Source organism: Rattus norvegicus, chromosome 13 (genome assembly GCF_021556685.1).
Source record: "Rattus norvegicus strain SHRSP/BbbUtx chromosome 13, alternate assembly SHRSP_T2T, whole genome shotgun sequence".
Lineage (NCBI taxonomy): Eukaryota > Metazoa > Chordata > Mammalia > Rodentia > Muridae > Rattus > Rattus norvegicus.
Genome location: NC_141546.1, coordinates 46814399 through 46834940, shown reverse-complemented (window position 1 = coordinate 46834940; position 20542 = coordinate 46814399). Strand labels below are relative to the sequence as shown.

The window sequence follows — 20542 nt, the reverse complement described above, 5'->3', positions numbered from 1 at the left end:
ACTCGGGGTTGGAGAAGGAGGTAGCCAAGGTATGCAGAGGTCTCCATTGATACCAGCTGTGGGCAGCTTGTTACTAAGTTGCTCTTCTCATGCCTTTCTTGGATACATTGCTGGTGAGTATGTTAGGGTAACTTAGAACAGCGGACTGAGCCTAGGAATCTAAGCCTCTCGTTCAATCTCTGAGTGAGGGTGGCACTCTAGGTCCACCCTTCTTGGTTTCTGACAGAAGAAGGGCAGATATTAAGCTTGTATTTGGACTTACTGGGCCACTCTTTTGCTGATCATTTGAGGTGGGAAGGCTCTTCCTGGAGTGTCCCTTCTTCTGATCTCCCAGCTTCAGTACCTTCAGTGGCTCTGGCTTGCTACTGTCTTCAGCTCACCCTCCCCAGAGGGCATCAAACAGAGCACCAGGGACCTTGACACGGTGCCAGCCCTGGGTCCCACTGCTCCAAACCAGTATTCCTTCTGTTCCCACCTTTCCAAGGCCTTCTTGAGCTTGTGCGATACACAGGAAGGAACGAGAGAAATATGTGACTTCCATTGTCCCGGAAGTTTCCAGTGCATTTTTTTTCCTGTTCTTTTAAGTGTAGAAACACTCATTTGCATGTGCCTCAAATCACAGGCTTTGGAACAGGATGCGGAACGATTACCATGGCGCTTTTCTTCCTGTTAGAAACCAGGGGGCCCGGAACCTGTGAGCATCATCCGCAGCTGTGTGCCCCAAATCTCCCAGCAGAGCAAGAGCAGAACTGGAATGCACTGTCTGGCTCGTGTGATTCTGCAGCTGGTAGACTCTCTCAGGCTTCTCGCCTGAGGTGCCTAGACTGAAATACTAGAAGAGTGGTCTCATGGGATGGGGCCAAGCTAGCCTCTTGTGGATTCAGAGGACAGGGCTGTCTCCGTAGAGAGAAGGAACTGTCCATCAGAGATGCTCTTCAGCAGGGTCACCAAAGGTCTGACCTCTGGACTGCCTGCCTGCTATGTTAGGATTGCAGCCTGCCCTAGAAAGTGGGTATTACAGGAAAGCCACGAGGGTTGTGTTCTTTCAAGCCTTGTTATGGAAGGAAAGAGGGAGAGATTCATGATGGCCTGACCCCCTTCAAAGTGCAGCAGGGTCTGTGATTCCCTTGAAGCAACAGCCCCTGTTGTCCAGTGTGAGAGACCTCCCAGATGCTCCATCGTTTTCTGGGAACATTGCCTCAGTGAGGAAGGACGACGCGGTTTTAGTTTACGGGAATATGCCTGAGCCTTGGGGGGGGGGGGTCATGGACCTTCCTCTAGGGGAAGCAAGATGGGAACAGGCTCGTTAGAAGCAGCAGACAGTGGAAGACTAATGGGATTAATGCTTGGGATTCATTAGCAGAAGATTCTGGACCCTTTCCAGCCCTCCCCAGCAAATGGCCCAAACTGCCCCCTTAATAGCATTAAGTGAAATTACAAATCGGAGAGGCTGGCTGATCGATCTCCTTGGGGCTTCTCTGAGGTTCTGGGTGGGGGTGGGGCTGGTCCTCTGTGGGAGCTGCTACCTCTTCCCTGACAGCAGCTGCAGCATCACCCAGTCTCTGGGTGCTAAGGAGGAACAGCGTCAAACAAGCGTCTTTGGCTCATGGTCAAAGCTGTCCCTCACCAGCTTCCCACTCCACAGCATTGATGCCCACCCTCAAAAGGAAGCCCAAGAGAACTTTCCAGAGAGTTCAGACAGTTCCATGGCCGCAAGTCTAAGGTAGGAGAGATGTCCTGAGAAGAGGGACCATGTGGAACTTGCTGGGGGAAGTGGGTGGGAGACTTCTTTATCTCAGCTGGAGGATGTCTCTGAGTATCTCACAGGCATGAGATACCACTTACTGGGTACCACTGCCTCCCATGGCCAGGTTCCGCTAAGTTCTTGGAACTTCCCAAGAGAGGCCCTGCAACCTCAGGCCATTTGCTTGGGTTCTCCACTGCCATGATAATCTTCTGTCCCTTCTCTCCCCAGCACAAGAGACATGGCCTTATCACCCATATCCTACCCTCCTTTCTAGCAAGACATTCTGAGCATGATAGGTCATGGTTCTCCAGAGAAACCAAACCAATAAGGGGACATAGAATAGGACATTTGCTATGGGGACCAGCTCATCTGAGAAGTCCTGTGATAACCCTATATACCTGGGAGGCTGGCATTTGATTAGGGCTGAGGGACAGAAGTTCCAGGGTATGGAGGAAGGAAGAGACAGACCCTCGTCCTCAGCCCAGAGAGAAAGAGGGTCTTCTCCCTTCTGCTCTGTCATTCTGTCTGGACCCTCCGTTGTTTAGTTGGTGCCTGCCTGTATCAGGAAGGTAGCTCTTTGTATAGTTTGCTGTTGCAAAGGCAAATCTCTTCCCCAAACACCCGCTAGATATGCCCGGAAATAAAGTTTTCCCAACTAGCTGGGCATCCCTCAACCTATTCAAGTGAACACATGAAATCATCCATCGTAGGATAACCAATCACTCCACGTACAGAAATGAGAGCAGAAACACGGGCAGTGGGCTTCTCTCTAGAGACTCAGGAGCTGAGAGGGAGACCTCAGTGCCCTGCCCCTCACTGAGCCCAGTCAGCAGAGGCATCGACAGCAGAACAGGCCCAAAGCAATTCCATCATGAAACTTGCAAAAGACAGACCAGACTGAGCACACTGGGGGTGGGGTTCATAAGCATCCAATGGCATCGAACCCCATAGACGCGCCTGAAGCCCACGGAGGCTGTTGGTGAAGAGTTCTGCATCCGCTAGCATGCACAGGTGCCTCCATCTACCCAGGAGAATCTTATCTCTACTTCATCAAAACGGGAAATCAATTCCGGCGATTACCCTATTTCCTCAATTTTAATATCCCACTGATTACGAGACGCTCCCTTGATTCAATAGCTGCCTCCCCGCCCCCCCCCAAAAAGTGAAACTTCACAATAAATATGCACATCTATTTTAAGACCCATGCCTATTTCAGAAATGTTAAGATGTGTGCCGGGAAGGGGAGAGATGCGTATTATAATTAAGAGAAAATGATAATTGAGAGATAGTCGAGCCGATCGCCTGATTGAATTCATCAGTGAATGCAGTCGGCATGCATCATTGGTCTGCACCATGGGAGAAAGGGCTTTTAGTGAGGAGGTTGTGTGTGGTGGTGAGCATCCGGGCCAACTGCTCGAGTCTCCTCTGCCCATAGGGTGACGACGGGGGCCACAGTCATGCCTGGCACCTCATTCCAAATGACCACAGACAGAAAAGTTACAGATACAAGTCCCCCCCCCCCCCCCAGTCATCAGATCCTCCCGGTCACCGCCCAAGGGTTCAGATCTCCTTATGGTGCCACCAGCACGAAAGCCTCATATTTGTCAACTTTTTTTTTTTCTGGAATGCCGTTGCTTAGTTTGAAAATACCAGCAGCAAGGCACCATGAAACAGAAGAAATTGAGGCAGGATGGTCCAGAATTGCAGGATGACATTTATCGCCAGATGTACAGATAGGAGCATGGTCCTGAGTGGCAGCGAGACTAGTGGGACCCTGACAAGAAGAAGAAGGAGGAGGAGGAGGAGGAGGAGGAGGAGGAGGAGGAGGAGGAGGAGGACGAAGAGGAAGAGGAGGAAGAGGAGGAAGAGGAGGAAGAGGAGGAAGAGGAAGAAGAGGAAGAAGAGGAAGAAGAGGAATAAGGGGAGGGGGAGGAGGAAGAAGGGGAGGGGGAGGGGGAGGAGGGAGGAGGAGGAGGGGGAAGAGGGAGAAGAGGAGGTGGAGGAGGAAGAGGAGGGGAGGAGGAAAAGGAAGAAGAAGAAGGAGAAGGAGGAGGAGAAGGAGAAGGAGAAGAGGAAGAAGAGGAAGGCGAGCATATTCTGTTTAGGACAGAAGTGAGCTCATCTAAGCTGAGATGTACCTGGTTTGTGCTAAATTACCATCAGGTATATTCCTGGCATTAGAGTCTAATTGAAAAGCCAGAAACTACTGGCTGTAGTTTGGTGTGAAACTTCAGGAGAAACGAACTAGAGGGACACAGCTGCATCACGGGAGTTACAACTCAAGATGGCTGCAGTCACGTCAAGCTGAATCCATACAGACTTTTGCCAGAAGCGCTGGGAATTCTCCTCCTACCCATCATCTGGCTGAAGCATCAGTGTGAGCATTGCCACTGCCACCATCCTGACTCTTCACCCTCTCTTTTAGACATTTTACAGAGAAGCCTGCAGCCAGATGTCTGGTGCTACGTCTCTAAGTCCAATTCCTTTAGGACACAGCCTTGGCTGCTGTGGTCTTCCTAACTTGGATTCCTATCTGTTCTATCAATCCATTAATCTGAGGAGAAAATAAGGTGGTTATTAGACAAGTACTAGATCATGTGAGAGGACAAACCAACAGATGATCAGGAATGCCTATGGCGTGAGGTGGGGGCTGGTGGGAAAATGTAAAGAAAATGAAAAACTTCAATTTTGAGTCATGTTGGGAAAGGGGGAAAAAATGAGGAAACACCAAGAGGGATGGAGCCTTTGCAGATGACAGACAACTCTGTGTAAACAGTAGAGTTTCACGAGTCACCTCTCACCTTTCATCTTTTCACCTCTCACCTCTCACCTCTCACCTTGCTATGGCCCATCTTCTCTACATTTCTAAATTTTCTGTTTTTCTCTATCTTTCATGCCGTGGCTCTCAGCCTAGGAGTGAGGAGACAACCCCTGCCTACAGGTATTTGGGAATGTGTGGTTGTCACAGTGACAAGGCTCCGGTGCCATTGAATGGATGGGGCCGAGGATACCGAGAATAACTGAAACTCTGGGGATAGTTTTGCCCAAGAAAGAATGGCCCCTTCCAAATGCCAGAGAATCAACATGGCATGCCCTTTGCCTGCTATTAGCATGCCTCTGTCCAGGCTGTGGCAGGACCTGTTCCTGCCATGCACATGCCTTTGTCCTTCTGGGCAGGGGCAGGACCTGTCCCTATCATGGACATGCCTCTGTGCTGCTGGGCTGCCTTCCCTGGCCATCACCCCATCACACATTTGGAATTTTCCATCGCCAGTGGAACTTTCTTCCCAAGCGAAGGGAGACAGATGGGAAATTATCAAAGGAAGCACAAGCCATGAAGACAGAGCAGCAGTGACAGATTTCTGAGTCTCAGCTCGCTCAAACCTATTCATTCCATCACACAGACACTTTTTTTTTAAACTCACAATTTTCCTAATTGAAGTGATATAATAGACAGAGTCTTGCTTGCCTTCCCTCCCCAGGAGCACCTCTGGGTCATCCTGGTCCCGATGCTGGCCCAGCAGACGGCTAAGATTGGCCAGAGGCCCATTCTGGGCCTCTCTTAGCCTGCGACTTAGAAAGAACATGGGCTCAAACCCCTTGGTCCCCCGAAGCTCATCTGGCCTCTGGCCTCTCCTGGCCTTTGATCTTTCATGTTGGCTTCAAGCAGTAGGTCTCTGAGGAAGGTGTGGTTCTCTCTGTGGAAATGCTATCGTTGCAAAAGGGACTCATGAATTCATGCAGGAAAAGTTCAGTCTACTCTAAGTCTAAAACAAGGGCTACTGAGTCTGCTTGTTGGTAACCCAGAGGTCCAGGCTTCTTCGACTTGGTGGTTCCTCCCACATTGGTTGCTAGGCTACTATGGCTGCCTGCATCCAGCATGCAGGAGAGGAGAGTGGGTTCCTGATTATGATCTCCATGGGACAGGTCTTGTATGCTACATCTCTGATTCTGTTGAGAGGCATGAGATTTCATAGTGTCCTCCAGCTGACAGAGGCTGGGAAAGGCATACTGACTTACGTGTGAGAACAGGAAGAGTTGGCTTAGTCCTTAGCGTATGTCCTTACCTACCTGAACCTGGGTTTCTCCAAGTCCTACAGTCCTTTTCCCTTTCATTATTGGCCATCTAAAAACAGTTTTCTGGTTAGCAATTAAGTGGCTGGTTTCTCATGTTTGACATAGAATTATCACATGACCCGGCAGTTAGTTAGTAAAGGGGGGAGGCTTTCTTTGGGGGACAATGAAAAGACAGCTATAAATTCTGCTGTGTATAGATACCACTGAACTGTCCACTTGAGAATAATTGACTTTAGTTGTGTGAATCGTATGACATTAAAATTCTAAAAGAAAGCTTTAAATGACCAGATTTGTCTTTCAGGAGGACTTTCTTTGATCTACCCTCTTTGTTAACTGTTTTGGTCCGTGTCACCATTCTGGCCTAGTCTTTTAATGACCCTGGAGGATTAACTGACCCACGCCCCCTCAGCCTCTGGACTCCCTCCTAGCCTTCAGTTTCTGTTAATAGCAGACACATTTCCAAGTCACAGAGTCTCTGTTGGAGAGCTCATTAGCTGACCACTGACGGTAGACATCCTGCATCCATATTGTTATTTCCACCCACTGATGTACCGTCTCTCCATTTTTGCTGCCATGCCTGCCCTCCATTTCCACCATCTTGGATGCCGTGGAGGAGGTTAAGACCTACAGCATCCCTGGTTCTGATCCTTTCTGGGTACATGACTCTGGTCAAATAGTCCTTTTAATAACGGAAACAAATCTACAGAGAAGTCATATTCTGTCCATGCTTTGAATACAGCAGCGCCCGTATTTTGTGCTGCCTTTGTGGAAGGGTTTCTGATTAGACTGCAAAGCCTCTGAGGGTAAGAACCATGCCCTAATCACCTTTCCGTTCTTGGCACTTAACTTGGTGCCTGGGTTATATATAGTAGCTGCTCAATAAAAATGGATTAAGCAGATGAACAACCAACATGTAATAGGATAGGATAAGAAAGACTGTTTTCTCATACGAATAAACAATCCAATCGAAGCCATTGTCTTGTAGCGAGAGCAGCTTTTACTTAAAATCAATGGATGTTCATTCCTGCGGACCAGCACAAAAGGGTCATTATTGGGTGGGCAAGGATTAAACATAGGCAGGCTCAGGGAAGAAAACAAGCTGTGTTAGAAATAGTAATATAGAGCTTAGGAAGCAGGGGAAGGGAGGTAAGTGGGCAAAAGTGCTCACAGTGGGATGGGAGCCTGTCGCAGGCAAAGGGAACGCTAGGCAGTGTGCCCCAAAGGTGTGCATTTGGGGCACAGTGATGTCTCAGGCAAGCCCATTGGAGGGGAAGAGGGAGGATCCCAGGACTGTAGGAAGAGTGACTGTGGGTAACCCGGCACAGTGGGTGCTGTAGAAGACCATATATAGCCGATGGCAGGCGTTAGGCTCCCTCTGGGCAAGATCTCAAAAAAGAATGATGAAATTAATAATCTTTGGAGGGTGAGTGGGAGTGAGCCTTGGAGCTTTGAAGGGATTGGCTTTTTGTGGCTGACTTTCCTGCTTGCCAGGGAAGGGGTGAGGACCTAGGTGCTCCAGAACTCCCCAGATGCAAGGCTCTCAAACTAGCTCAGGGGATCAGAGTGGAGCTGTAGGATCTGAACTCCTATGGTTGGTGGGGCTGTGACCAAGGCCAGGGTGAGCCTACGGAGAGCAAGGTGCTAGCGCAGGTTAACTCGGAAACCAGACTCTCAGCCAAACTGATGATCAGGCTGTGCCCATAAATCCACAGGATTTAATGTACACACACTTCAAAGATTTTCTTTCCTGGTAGCAATGTAGATTTATAGTCTGGATGGGTAAGCTTATTGATTCTAATAATTGTCTTTAGACTACAGGTCTATGAAAGACTGAAAAGAGATATGACCCAAGGTCCAAGAAGAAAGGAAGGGGCTGGAGGGATGGCTCAGCCTTTAAGAGAGAGCATTGTTGTCCTGCCCCTAGAGCCATTGCAGATGTGGCTGCTGTGTCGCCAGTAGGTGGCAGAGAGGAGAGAGGCTGCGTCCAAACTCTGTTCTGACCTGTGAACACCTGAATGGTTAGCAGCCGGAGATGACCCTTTCCTGGTGCCACAACGCACAGGCTGAACACAGCACTCCTGAGACCGCTCCTGAGATGACTCCAGACACTCAGAGACCCCGGGGTGCAACTAAGAGGAGTAAGTAAGGGGTTGAGAAAGAGAAGCAAAAGGATGTGGGCGTAGTGAAGAGAAGCAGAGCTAGAGACTCAAGGGTAGTGAGGAACAGCCTGATGCGAGTAGCCAATGATGCCACTTAGGACCATGGTGGGGTCCTGCCATGTGCTGCCACCTGGGGCCATGTCTGGGTCCGTGGCCCTGCAGCACCAGAGGTCTCTGTCATCCAAAGTCAGGTAGACTCCCTAGTCTGGTCTGCTGCTCACCTGGGGCCAAGTCAATGTCTAAGGGCTGTGCAGAACTGGTCTCAACCCTCACCTGCTCAACATGGTAGAACTGGCCCTGGGGAGAACGAGCCCACACAGGGAGTTGAGGGTGAGCCAGCTCCGGGAATATATAAGTGTGGAGAGAGCTGGCCCTACCACTCATCTCTCCCAAACAGTGTCATGGATGAGTGAGAGGGACCCCACTTCCCCCTCACCCTTTGCCACCTGCAGCAGGTGGGAGACCTAGTCCTGAGGTCACAAGAGCAGGGGAGCTGTCCCTGTCCCTCTCCAGCTGCAGTACTCAGGAGAGCAGGCTCTGAACCTCACCTAGGGAACACAGTAGAGCTGACCCTGCAGGGGTGGGAAGGGGCACAGGCAAACAAGCTGGCCTGAGGGCATGAGCATGGGAGAGCTAGCCTTGCCACTTGTCTACTGTGCAGTGACATGACCCCCTCCCTCATCCTTCGCCACCTAGGGCAGGTGGGAGAGCTGGTCCCAGGGTCATGAGAGAGGGAGAACAGGTCATGTTCCTCACCAGCTGCAACACTCGGGAGGGTGGGCCCCACACCTTGCCTGGGCAGCAGGGTTAAGCTGGCCCTGGTTGTCAGTGAGCCAGCCCCGAGGGTGTGAAAGCAAGAGAGCTGACAAACTGACTCTCTCAGATACCTGTCAGGCCCAGATTCAGGGCTTTGGATTGGCCCACTCCAACCCTGCATCATTGATGACCTGCTGGAGTACACAAAGGGGCCAGTCCTACAGATACAGAACTATAGCATCGCCATGACACAGGGCAACAACAGGATGTCTGAGAGGGTCTAATACTGATAGAGTATCAGAAGCCAGAGGCCCCACACCAGACCAAGAAGTCATTGCAATAAATACTTGCAAGCAAAGAAGGGTGGACAAAAGGGAATCCTGGGACACACTAGGGCTTCCACAATGAGATGTTCCCCCCCTCTGTTGGCAGGTGGTTGCAAGGATGAAGGGCAGGTATGAGGGGAGACAGAGATGGGTTGGATTGGAGTGCGTGATGTGAAATTCACTAAGAACCAACAAAAAGTTTTAAAAAAAAAATCTCATGCTGCTTTTACAGAGGAATCTGAGTTCGATTCCCAGTACCCACCTAATGGGTCACAACTGTCCACAAATCCAGTTCTAGGGGCTGACTTCTGAGAACAGCCATGAGTATGGTGAACATACGTAAAATGTGGGAAGAGTACTCACTCATAAAATAAAATGAATAAATCTCATTTTTTTTGGAAAGGAAGAAAGAAAGAAAGGAAGGAAGGGAGGGAGGGAGGGAGGGAGGGAAGGAGGGAGAGAGGGAGGGAGGGAGGGAGGGACAAACAAAGAAAGAAAGAGAGGGAGGGAGAGAGGAGAGGCCTGTTCCGTTGCAGAGCAAATGGTCAGATGTGTGAATGTGGGCATCCCTGAAAGCTTTTAGCTTTCTTGGCCCCCTTGCCCAGATGACACGGCTCCTTCCCTGAGGAGTACAGACCGCTAAGCTCTGCTCTCTTGTACAGGGATACGGCTGACCATGGCTTCCTGGTTTTGCTCACACAAGCTCTCAGCAACACATGCTCTGTCCAAGTCCAGGAAAGGTTGGGTGAATCCTGAATAGTTCCTGCCTGCCTGGGGCTGCCAGCCCTTCCCCAGCCTTTTACACGAGATCTTGCCTTCTCAGCTGTTTTATGAGCTGGCCCCTTTCCCCCCGTACATTCCCTTTCCAGAGTACATCCGTCTAAGTGAGTCCTGACGCTTGCAATACTGGATGGGAACAGATATAGAAATTGATGTCTTGGGTGGTGGCAGGAAATATACCCTCAGAGACAGGAGCGGGTGATGGGGCCTGTCATCTGCCTGGCTAGAGATGAAGGCAGTGAAAATTCACCTTCTAGCTGTCTGAGGGTGAAGGAGAAGTAGTTTGCACCGGTGAACGTTGCTGAAGACCACAGCAGGCAAAGCCAAGGGTCTTTGGCTCATGCTCGGCCCCCTGGGTCACGACCCCTGGGCCCTCTAGATTTCAGTGCAGCCGTGGACTGTCATTTTCCATTTTGAGGCTTTACCCAAAGTCAGGGACAACAGCCAGCTTCCTCAAGAGATGACGTTACCATTCTTGAGGGGAATGAGAGCCGGGGCCTAAATGTTCCCCTTCCTTCCCTTTTGAGGTGACTTCTATCCCTCCGCCCCAATGGGAGTGAGTCCACCATGTTGGCTGGTTTCCCTTTCCAATCTCATTCTCAACGGTTCATTATCTACTTGCTGGGCAAACCTGCAGATGAACTTACCGTCAGTGGAATGATTCTGGAGAGGAGCTGGCCAGGGCCGGAGCCAGCAGATTGATTTGGCCAGGAAACCCAACGAGAGGGTGGGACTGGAATTCATGGGTTTCAGTTCAAGCTACGGGGACAAAGGCATGAGGACTTTCTGGTTCCCAGTGGCGGGGCTTACACTGTCCAAACTGAAAACACAGTCTGACCCTAAGATGGCTGCAGCACAAATTCAGTGAAAAACCATAGATGTTGGGCATCGGGTGTTGGTCAGGAATAAGTAGGGCTCCGATAGTTAGAATGAAGCTGTCTGAGAAGATTCGGGCGTTGAACTCATTTCCACGGAGCCACTCTTGCAGAACTTGGCTGCTCCTCTCTGGAGATGCTGATCCTATCATGCTTGGAAATTCTAGGCAGCTCCTTGCCATGGAGGAACCAGTGCCCTTTTTTATCTCTAGGCCAAGACAAAGGACTAGAGGCAAATCCCACAGGCAGAGGGGTGAGAGAGGGGCGAATTACAGAGGTAAACTGGAGGAGAAATACAAACACACCAAAAATATTATGTTGTAGATTAAGGTGATCGCCAGAAACCTGGGGCAGTCACATGGGCGTGCATTAAGGAAGAGCACGCAGAGAACAGATTACAGGAGTGCTTGAATTTGAAGACATGGGAGGGACTCGTGGAGGTCCTCACTGGGTGTCCCAGGATCACCCAGTCACCCGCTGTGCCCCTGCTGTTTTGACTGAGATGTGAACTCTACCTGGATTCCGACTGAACAGAGCTGAGAAGTCATTCTCTGAGACATGGGGAGGGGATGCGCGGACTTTGGGAGGGAGAAATGGCTTCCTTATTTACTCTGTAAAGAGTCTGAAGCTTCTATTTCTCCTGGTGCCAGAAGGGGGTCACATCCTGTCATCCTGGTGTCATGGTTAGAGGTCAAAGCTTAGAACAGAAGATGTGAGTATCATTCACTCTGGAGTCAGCCCATCTCCATGAAGAACACACTGAGGGAAATCTAGCAGCATCCCATCGGCCCCGGTACTGTGGACGGACGCCTGAGAGCCATGGGTGAGCCCCAGGTGGTGCCATGCATGCAAGAAGGATGAGGGACTTCCCTCGGTCCCCACTCTTGGGAGAGAGAGGAGAAGGGCCTTGCCAAGGAGTCACCAGAAAGACAGAAACAGAGAGGGTTGCAGCTGTACGTCCTGGTTGAATGTCCGAGACAGCCAAAACCAATCACACAGTCCTACAGTTCGTCACAGTACAAATTTAGTTTGAAACCATAACTTTTCCCAATTTCTAATGTGGAGCATCAGACGTCGATCTGGCTCAAGATGTGAGTAAAGCTACAGAAATAGGGTGTGTTTTGGGTGTAGAGCACAGAGCGGCCATTCTTCCAGTGTGTGCTCTGTGATGACCTATGAGCTTCCCCGTGGTTGGGTAAACGAAATAGAAAGACTTAGCCTGGGTTCTCTATCTATAGGGCTGCCTCCCACCATGGGACCCTGGCATCTGGAGTTCCACTGGTGACTGCATTTAGTGGGAGATGCTAGGACTAGGGTTTTAGGCAAGCCAGAGCCAAATCTCAATGCAGGATCCACCCAAGAGTTTACATGTGGAATAGCATCCCAGCATTTGGTGTTTGCCCCACAGGGGGCTCAGCCACCAACCAGAGAAGCAGTAACAGTGGACAGCATTGTGCCCTGGTTCCTGCCTCAGTCACACGGAGCTTCTCTGTGAGGGAGAGCCAAAGCGTGAGAAGGCACTGTTGCCCGGGCTTCCTGGAGCCATCTGTGACCAGGAGATTGTGCTAACCTGAGCCCTAGAATTATTAGATCTTGGCCCATATAACATCAGGTCTTAGGGACCCAGAACAACATTTTATTCACTGTCACCGTGGGCCAGGTGATAAATGAATTTTTACCTGACTGTTTCATGTGGACCAGTGAGGACACTAATCTCATGGCATATTCCCCCAGTTCTAAAACAGATTTCTTTGACCACTGGAGAACACCCAGTATGGCCCCTGATCTGTAAAAAAAAGGCCGATTCCATAGGCTGTCTCTTGAGGGTCTGGAGTGCCCCCAGAACTCATGGAGATACTCAGTCAAACTATTAGCATTCATTTCAAGCTGTGCCCAGAGCGAAAGAAGGCTCTGTTGTAGGCCCTGGTCACCACATGCAGCTTGGTCCTGTATAGACACTGTGAAGACAAAATGTCTGTGGAAGAACAGGATTCCATATGGAGCCACTGGAAGGCATTAAAGGGAGATGTTCAGTGAGTTCCCTGGGCCTGGGGAGCAAAGCATCCTCTCTTTACCCGGTAACTGTTCATGTAAGAGCTAGTTCTTGACTTTCTACTGTACGTCAAAGACTTGCTGTGAGAACCAGATCACATAGGGGCCTAAGGGTTCACTCTGATCCTGGTGTGATCTCAGTACTCCAAGAAGAGTGTACTCAGCATCTCCATGCCGTGGAGGGTCAGGACATTTGGAACCAGGCCAGCAGGTCTGAAAGGCCCCAGGCTAGTTAGCACATGGCTTGTGCTTCCAACATACATGTTCCTGTCACGCTGCCACATACCTGTCAGCTCATACCTGTGACCTCATGGAGAATAGTTCCCTAGCAACTGTCAACTGCAGAGGCAATGGAGACCTGGTTGATAGGTACATTTAGGTTAATGCTGATGCCACTCAACATTTCAGGTCAACCTAGAAGTATGACAAGAAGGCACGAGATCCTGGGGACAACTTCCAGCAGTGTGTAGTGATCATTCTTCCCAAGAGCTGGTCTGAGGTGTGCAGCTACAGTGACTCCTGATGAGTTATCCAGGAGGCCAGGGTTCAGAGGTAACACGATGAGAAAATTAGGAACCAGAAGGTTTAAGGGAAGAGGTCATGATGGACTCACAAAAACTTTCACTCTCCCTCCCGCCCAACACCCTGACCTCTGAGGCTGAGCCAACTGTGCCACTTTCTGACAATGTCAAAGGCTCCTACCGCTTGGAGGAGGGCACACATGTCCTCCACACAACCTGTGTGCTGTCTGCATCTTAGCCACTTCCCTCCTCGCCAGCCCAGCTTGCTCCCTGAAGCACGCACTCCGCTTCAGCCATTACAGCTCTGTGAATCCCCCCTCTGCCCAGCACTGTGCCCCGAGCATCTTCCAGGTCTCACCTCAAAGGCCACCTCTGACAAGTCTGCCCAGAGGGTTCCGGGTGGATGTAGGCTGGTCACGGCTGTCGACTCTAGAGCTAGACCTGGTGGCCTTCAATCTTGGCCCTGTCGCTTGCTGGTTACTGATGTTCTTACACTTCCATTTCGTCACTTGTAAATGAAGCAAGGTTGGTGTGAGGATTAATTAATAGGCAATTAATACCAATAATAATGATTGGGTTGATAAATAATCAAACAGAAGCATTTAACAAATAATGCATTGTAGAATCTACAAGCAGAGAGGCAGGCCAGGTCTAACTCAGTGCATGCTATTAGAGGCACAAATGCAGACAGGAAGGGGAGGACTCTCTGTCTTCCCTTCTCAGAGAGTGCAGGCTCTCAGCAGGAGCTTGTGGGATGTGAGAATGATGTCTGGGGTCAGCATCAAAGACCCAGCCTCAGTTCCATGTTTACCGAGGACCCTGGGTAAACCATACTTGATCTTTGGCAGTTTCCTTATCTGCAAAAAGAACAATGCAATCAATGTTAGGTTGTTCCATTATCAAATATCATTTTTTCTCTCTGTAGATCATGCACTTATATAACTCTACATCGATTTTCCACCCCACCTCTGACTAAGAGATCCAGGAATGAGTCTGATGGACATTTAGAAGCTGCAAAAGGCTATGCAATGTCAGTGTTGATCATAACCAGGTATATAAGATAAACTATGACTGGTAGGTTTACGAGTCAAATCATTGTTTCTGTAGTAAGTAGCAAAGCTGAGAAACAAACTTAAAATTTAAATTTAGGTGATGGGTGTCATCAGAGTTGGCCTTGAACTTGAACTTTTGTGGTACCCTTGGCTTCTGACTGCCAGGATACTGGTCCCTTACCATAGAAGGGCTATGGGCTGTGTGTCTGCAGACTGCTGTAATGAGGAAAGAGGCAGCAGCCTGAATGTCTGCCAACTATAGGGTAAAAGGTCTGAGTCTACTTCCGGGTTTGAAAACCCACCACAAAATTCACCAATCCCTGAACTTGAAACCCACCGATCCTTGAGCTCAAAATCCCATCAATCTATGGACTTGTCTTAAAATCCCACCAATCCCCAGCCTGGAAATCTCCACCCACAAGAAACCCTATATAAACCTGTCTTCTGCCCAGTTCTCTGTTGTTTCTCAAAGGAGCAGACACAGCCACCCTCTTGTGCTTCTCCCAATAAAGCTCTTGTGTGAGGTTTGTTGTGTGGTGTGACTTTTGTGGTGTCCTTGGCCTCTGACTGCCAGGATACTGGTCCCTTCAGGGCTGCAACACTTCCGTTGGTGAAGCCTTTCACCTTAGATCCTCAGAGATGTAATACACCAGCCAGCTTGTATTTAGCGTCATGTGGCTCTGGGGACCTACATGGGTCAAGGATTTTTCCAGTATTTTGGTGATTTTCTGGCATCTGGCCCCACCTCTCTCAGACAGACAAGGTAACAGCATTCCCAGAATTCCCAAGTAGGCATTTGCTGCTGAATGTCAATACTCAAAGAGCCATGCAGTCCAATCTAGGGAAATCCCGTCCCCAGAATTTCTGGTGACAGACCTGTCTGTCGTCTAAGGCCTCTCCCAGCAAGCATCTGTTCTATTCTTTCATGAACTCAGAAGGGCACTCATGCTGTGCATGGTCCAGAGAGAAGATGGTAGGCCCTGACTACAGAGGTCCACACAACCCGGAGGGCATTTCCAGCAGCTCACACAGAGCTTGCCTGGCTAGCCCAAGCCTCTACTCACTTCTTTTGAGCCTCTTTTGCCCCATTTACTTTCCTGCATAAGAAAGACCGTCAATCTTTTGTTCATTCGTAGCTGAGAGGAAGTCATAGACTCCACAGCCATCCTGGGGGATCAGTAATCACCCTGGGGAAACCAAGGCCAGATGGGAAAGAGGAGACTGGATGTGAACCAGTCCTGTGGGGAGCCCAAGCCACTCAATGCATTTTGAGCAGTGAACCATTGATTCTAAGAACTGGGCTGTGGGGCACAGGGAAGTCCTGGGCTCTCCTGAATCTGTTCCTCCAGCACCACGGACACCTTGACTTTAAAACCTCCCTTGTAGAGAACCAGCCACATGTAAAGTGTTCATGGCACAGAGTGCACTTTAAAGTGAGTCCATGGCACTTTGAATAAAAAGGATTTTGTTGCAGGATTTGAAAACAAGGTAGAGGACTGTGGGCAGACAAGCCAGGGGGCAGGAGAGGGGACCAGTGGACCCCAATATGTTGGATGTTGCACTGTTTGGTCCTGCTTTGGTAGGAGACTGGCATCCCACCGCTCGGTCACATTCAGGGGACACCTATCGCACAGTTATTGAGTGCCAGGCCAGGTTAAATGTTCTGGCTGCAGAGACTAAGTCATGTCTCTCTGCCCGCAAGGTGGTCTGCAGTTTGGGAGGCAGCGTTCAGAGCCTGTGACTGCCAGGCAGGCCGCTGAGTTGTGCAGCAGAGGAGGATACAAGGGAGAGGGTATTCTGGGCAGAAGGGGAGGCTTGAACAAGCGCCTGGAGGCACGAAATCAATTTGGGAACTGTGTCGAATAGGCATTAGCTGAGCAGCTGACAACAAACAATTCAAAATAGCAATGGCTGGAGCAAGCTAGGGCTTCCTCTCTCTGTCTCTCTCTCTCTGTCTCTCTGTCTGTCTGTCTGTCTGTCTGTCTCTCTCTCTCTCTCTCTCTCTCTCTCTCACACACACACACACACACACACACACACACACACACACACACAAGGGCAGGGCTGGGTACACAGACCAGACGTGGAAGCCCCTCAGTTACCAGGAGCTGGTCAGGGGAAGCTCCACAGAGCACAGGAGCTTAGATTTCAGGGTCCCTGCAGGACTTGATTCTCTCAGACTACGGAACCTTGAGGGCTCCCCCAGTCTCTCGTTCCCTTGCCTGTAGAGTGAGAATAAAAAGATCTGTCAATGACAGCTGCTGTGAGGAGTAAATGGTTCACTATAGGAAACGCGTTTGGAACAGAAGCCAGTGAAAGTGTACCTCAGCGCTTTGCCTACTGCACACAAGGCCCCCGGACTCACCCCAGAGCAGAGGAAAGAAAAGAAAGACACGGTGGCGTATATTTAATATTTCTCTGTTTGCTCCACCACCTTCAGCCTATGGCTTTTACTCCCGAGGCCCTTCACATTTCAGTGGCTGCTGAAGCTCCAGCCATCCCATCCCAATTCCAGGCAGCCGAGATTTTAAAAAGGCAAGGACTAAGGCTCCTCCCTCCAGCGCAATCGGTTTCCTTTAAGAGGTTGTTTTTCAGAAGCCCACCTGTCTCGTATCCATACCTGAATTTGATCACAGGGCCTCGTGTTGCAACGAGGCTCGGGACCTCCTTTTAGTTGGATTCTCTTGGGAAGAAAGAAGAAGAGCTTTGATCAGAACATGCTGCTGGGGCTAGGGCTAACCCCGCCTCCCAGATTTAAGCCGCAGGAATTCAAGCTATGGACAGCATTAACGGGCTTATCACATGCACAGGCTTGGAGCATCCTATTAACCTGCACTTTATCACTTTCAAAAGGGAAATGAGCTACTTTCCAGAGCTTTCCTCCCTCACCCCTCATCCCCGCAGCATCTCTGAGGTCTGAACTAGAGGAGTGGGGTGTTGGCCTGGAATTCTACCCCCTGATTACTCTGACTGAACCACCCCGAGCTTCTCCACACGGGCAGGAGTGCTGAGCACAAGGCTGGCTCTCTAATGAAAACGGAGACCAAGGCAAGCATGTCCCCTTGCTCAAGGGAGATAGGGCAACATCCAACTGGAGACCCTTCTGGAAATCAGGTCTCCAGAGTCCCCTCCCTGCCACGCTCAGGGCTCAGGCCTCAGGCCACTCCAGTGATGGACGAGTCAGTCAGACGGTGGCATCTGCCCCTGTGGCATCTCTAGGGAGCTTTGCCTCACCAATGCAAATCCTTTCTACCTGAGGCAACACCTTCTGCCTTCAGGGCACCATTCCCAAAGGAGAAGCAGGCACGTGTGGGTGGGGGGTGGGTTGGAGATCTGGTTTTTTAGTTCCCCTCAGGAAGACAGTTGTTTCCGGAACCAGTTACTGCAGATCTGTTTTCTCCAAGAAGCCTACCACCAACACAGCAAAAGCAGAAACAAGCAACACCGTTTGAGGATCAGGAGGTCTATGTGTAGAATTGTTGGGTGGTTCAGGCCCAGAGCCTTTCAGACAATGACAGGGCACACTCGGGTCTGGGCTGCAGCCACCACCAAGCTGGACGGAAGCTGTGCAGCTACTCATCTATGCTAGGACAAGGAGAGGTGGCTGTTGGCAGGAAGCCTCGGTGCCTGGAAGCACCTTGAATGGCTTCTGTCAGAGCAAGATGGCAGAGGGGAGGAGGGCCAGGCAGCCTCTCTGACTGAGGACAGAGGTTCAGGAGCCCATACCGCCTTCTGCCACACTCTGCCCTTTGGGGCTGAGTGCAGTTAAGCCGCAACCAGGCGAGGGAGAGTACAGCCTCTGCCTTTGGAAGAAGAGTGGTATAAAAATATTTGCAGAAATATTGGAAATCCTACGACAGGATTTGGAAAGCCTCAGATGAGGAGGCCAGAGGCTGAATCAGAAGGGAGAGTAATGAAACCCACCTCAAGCCTTCGGAGATTTGGAGGCAATGCAGAAAATTATATTGACTTAGCTCGGAAGATCCTGTGATCCAGATCCAGAGATTTTCCAATGCCAGGAGGATCTGATGTCTGCTTAGAAAACACTATTGCCCAAGAGCGCCGGACCGTAAATCCTCATTGCTGTCAAGGGACCCAGACATATCGCCACTAAGGATACCTACCATCCTAAAAAGGGAAACTGATGCCAAGAGAGGCTGAGCAGGCTGACCTCAGGCCTCTGCTGTGGGTCAGACAGTGGTAGGAGGCTCAGGTACCTGTCACACCTATTCCCATTTTACTGATGAGGAAACAGAAAATTGAGTACACACACACACACACACACACACACACACACGCCCATATATACAGATAATTAATCATGGAATGTATACATATGTATACATGGACATACATGCACATTATATATCACATACATGGGGTATATTTGCCCTTATCCATATATATTTATGTCATATAAGTGAATATTCAGTCACAAAAGGCAGGACCATGATTCTAACTCAGTTGGTCTGTCTCCAAAGATGGTGGTCTGACCCTTCCACCCTCCAACTCCCCACCTAGCAGCTTCTGAAATTCATCATCCTTCTGCCTTAAGCACTCCAGTCTGCTGGGTAGGGTGCTAGGGTCCTCCAAGATTCAGGAGCCAGAAGGTTCTCCTGAGGGAGGAGGCTATGTGCCCTGGCTCTCCCAGGACTTTCTCATTGTCAGAATCTGAGAACCTGATGCCAAGCTAGTGCCTGCTGTTTACTCAGAATTCCTGTGTCATCAACCACCATGGTCAGTGCCAAGGTGCTGGGGTCACACAGACCATGGCTAGATCTCCAGTTTTGGCAGCAGCTACGGTCAATGTCAACAGCAGTGCTGGCTGATTGTCTCCTCCTCATCCCTCTAACTGTATCATTACTCATCCTCTTACCTCATTGGTCCACTTCCCACTCTGAGCAGGAGGGCTCTGTCCCTGTGCTGGTGCCCTCTACTGGTGGGTGTGGCTCCTGTGACTGCAAACCTAAGAGGGGGAGGAGATGGAGAGTGGTAGAAGGATGGTGTCAGCTCTGGGCTGGGACACCTTGCCCAGAAGCCAGGCTGCAATGAGTCACACCTGGAAATGTGGCAACAGAATATCTAGACATTAGCACTGCCAGTTTCTTCTTGAGAGGAAAGCACGCCCTGCAAGCTCTTGCCCTGAGCTGTGGACTTAGCAAGTGTCTCTCTTCTCCCAAGGTTTCTTGTAATGTAAAATTCCAAGCTTAAAAAAGGACTCCCCTTGTGCTGCTACCAAAGCACCACACCCCCGGCCATCTTGGCTGCTGCTCCAAACCACTGAACAGCCACTGCCAATTTGGCCTCAGTGTCTAAAACGACTCTGGCAGGCCCTAGTATGGAGGAAGTTTGAGAGGGACCCCTTTATCCCAACACCTTTTAGCTGGTTCTGCACTCTCAGAAAGGTCACAGAAGGATAGAAACTCCAGGGAAACCCACCCCTGCTCCCAGCTTTCCCATGACTGCTTACCCCAGAACAGCGGGGTCCAGTCCATCACTGTTTATGCCAGTAACATAATGTTTTTACGTTTTTATGTATTATTTTATGCATATGAATGTTTTGCTTGCAAGTATGTAAGTGTATCACGAGAATGTATCCCCCAGAACTGGAATTATGGTGGATGGTTGTGAACCTGGGTCCCTAGAAGAGAACGCAGGTCGTCTGTGAGAGCAACACTGCTTCCTCTTGACCAGTGTACCGTGAGCCATTTCCACAGTCCCAGATAAATACTCTTAATTAAATAGTATGTGAACTAATGAAGAATGAGCAAAAGAAAAAAATTATTTCTGTCAACGCTTTGCCTATCAAAGCAATTTACTTAAGCAAGCAACTTTATATCTAGGTGCGGTTGAGTTGAGTGTTACAGAATTACAAGAATAAGGACTGCGGTGGGAATTACAGAAACCTGGAGGAACGGTTCTTCAGGTTCTTCAGGTTCTTCAATCATAGCAGGTATCTCACATGGGCATGATTTATGAAAGAAAAGCGGAGGGAAGAAAAGGGAAGTCTGTACTTACAAGGAAGGTCATGGTCTTATATCAAAAATTAGCAAACACCCATTTATAACTTCCAAGTCAATGTCTGAAGTGGATAATATTTTGTCTGACTCTACCCTTGGTCAAGGGTTTCCTCTTACACTGGTGACAGCCTGAGCTTCTGGAGCCCAGCAAGGCAAGAGATCCCAGTACAACCAAAG

At 49.9% G+C, this 20542-nt stretch overlaps 1 pseudogene; it reads left to right on the top strand.

The window, feature by feature from the left end:
* The first annotated feature begins 7737 nt into the window (after positions 1-7737).
* LOC120096406 (small nucleolar RNA SNORA17) lies at positions 7738-7859 on the top strand (annotated as a pseudogene).
* Positions 7860-20542: the final 12683 nt, after the last annotated feature.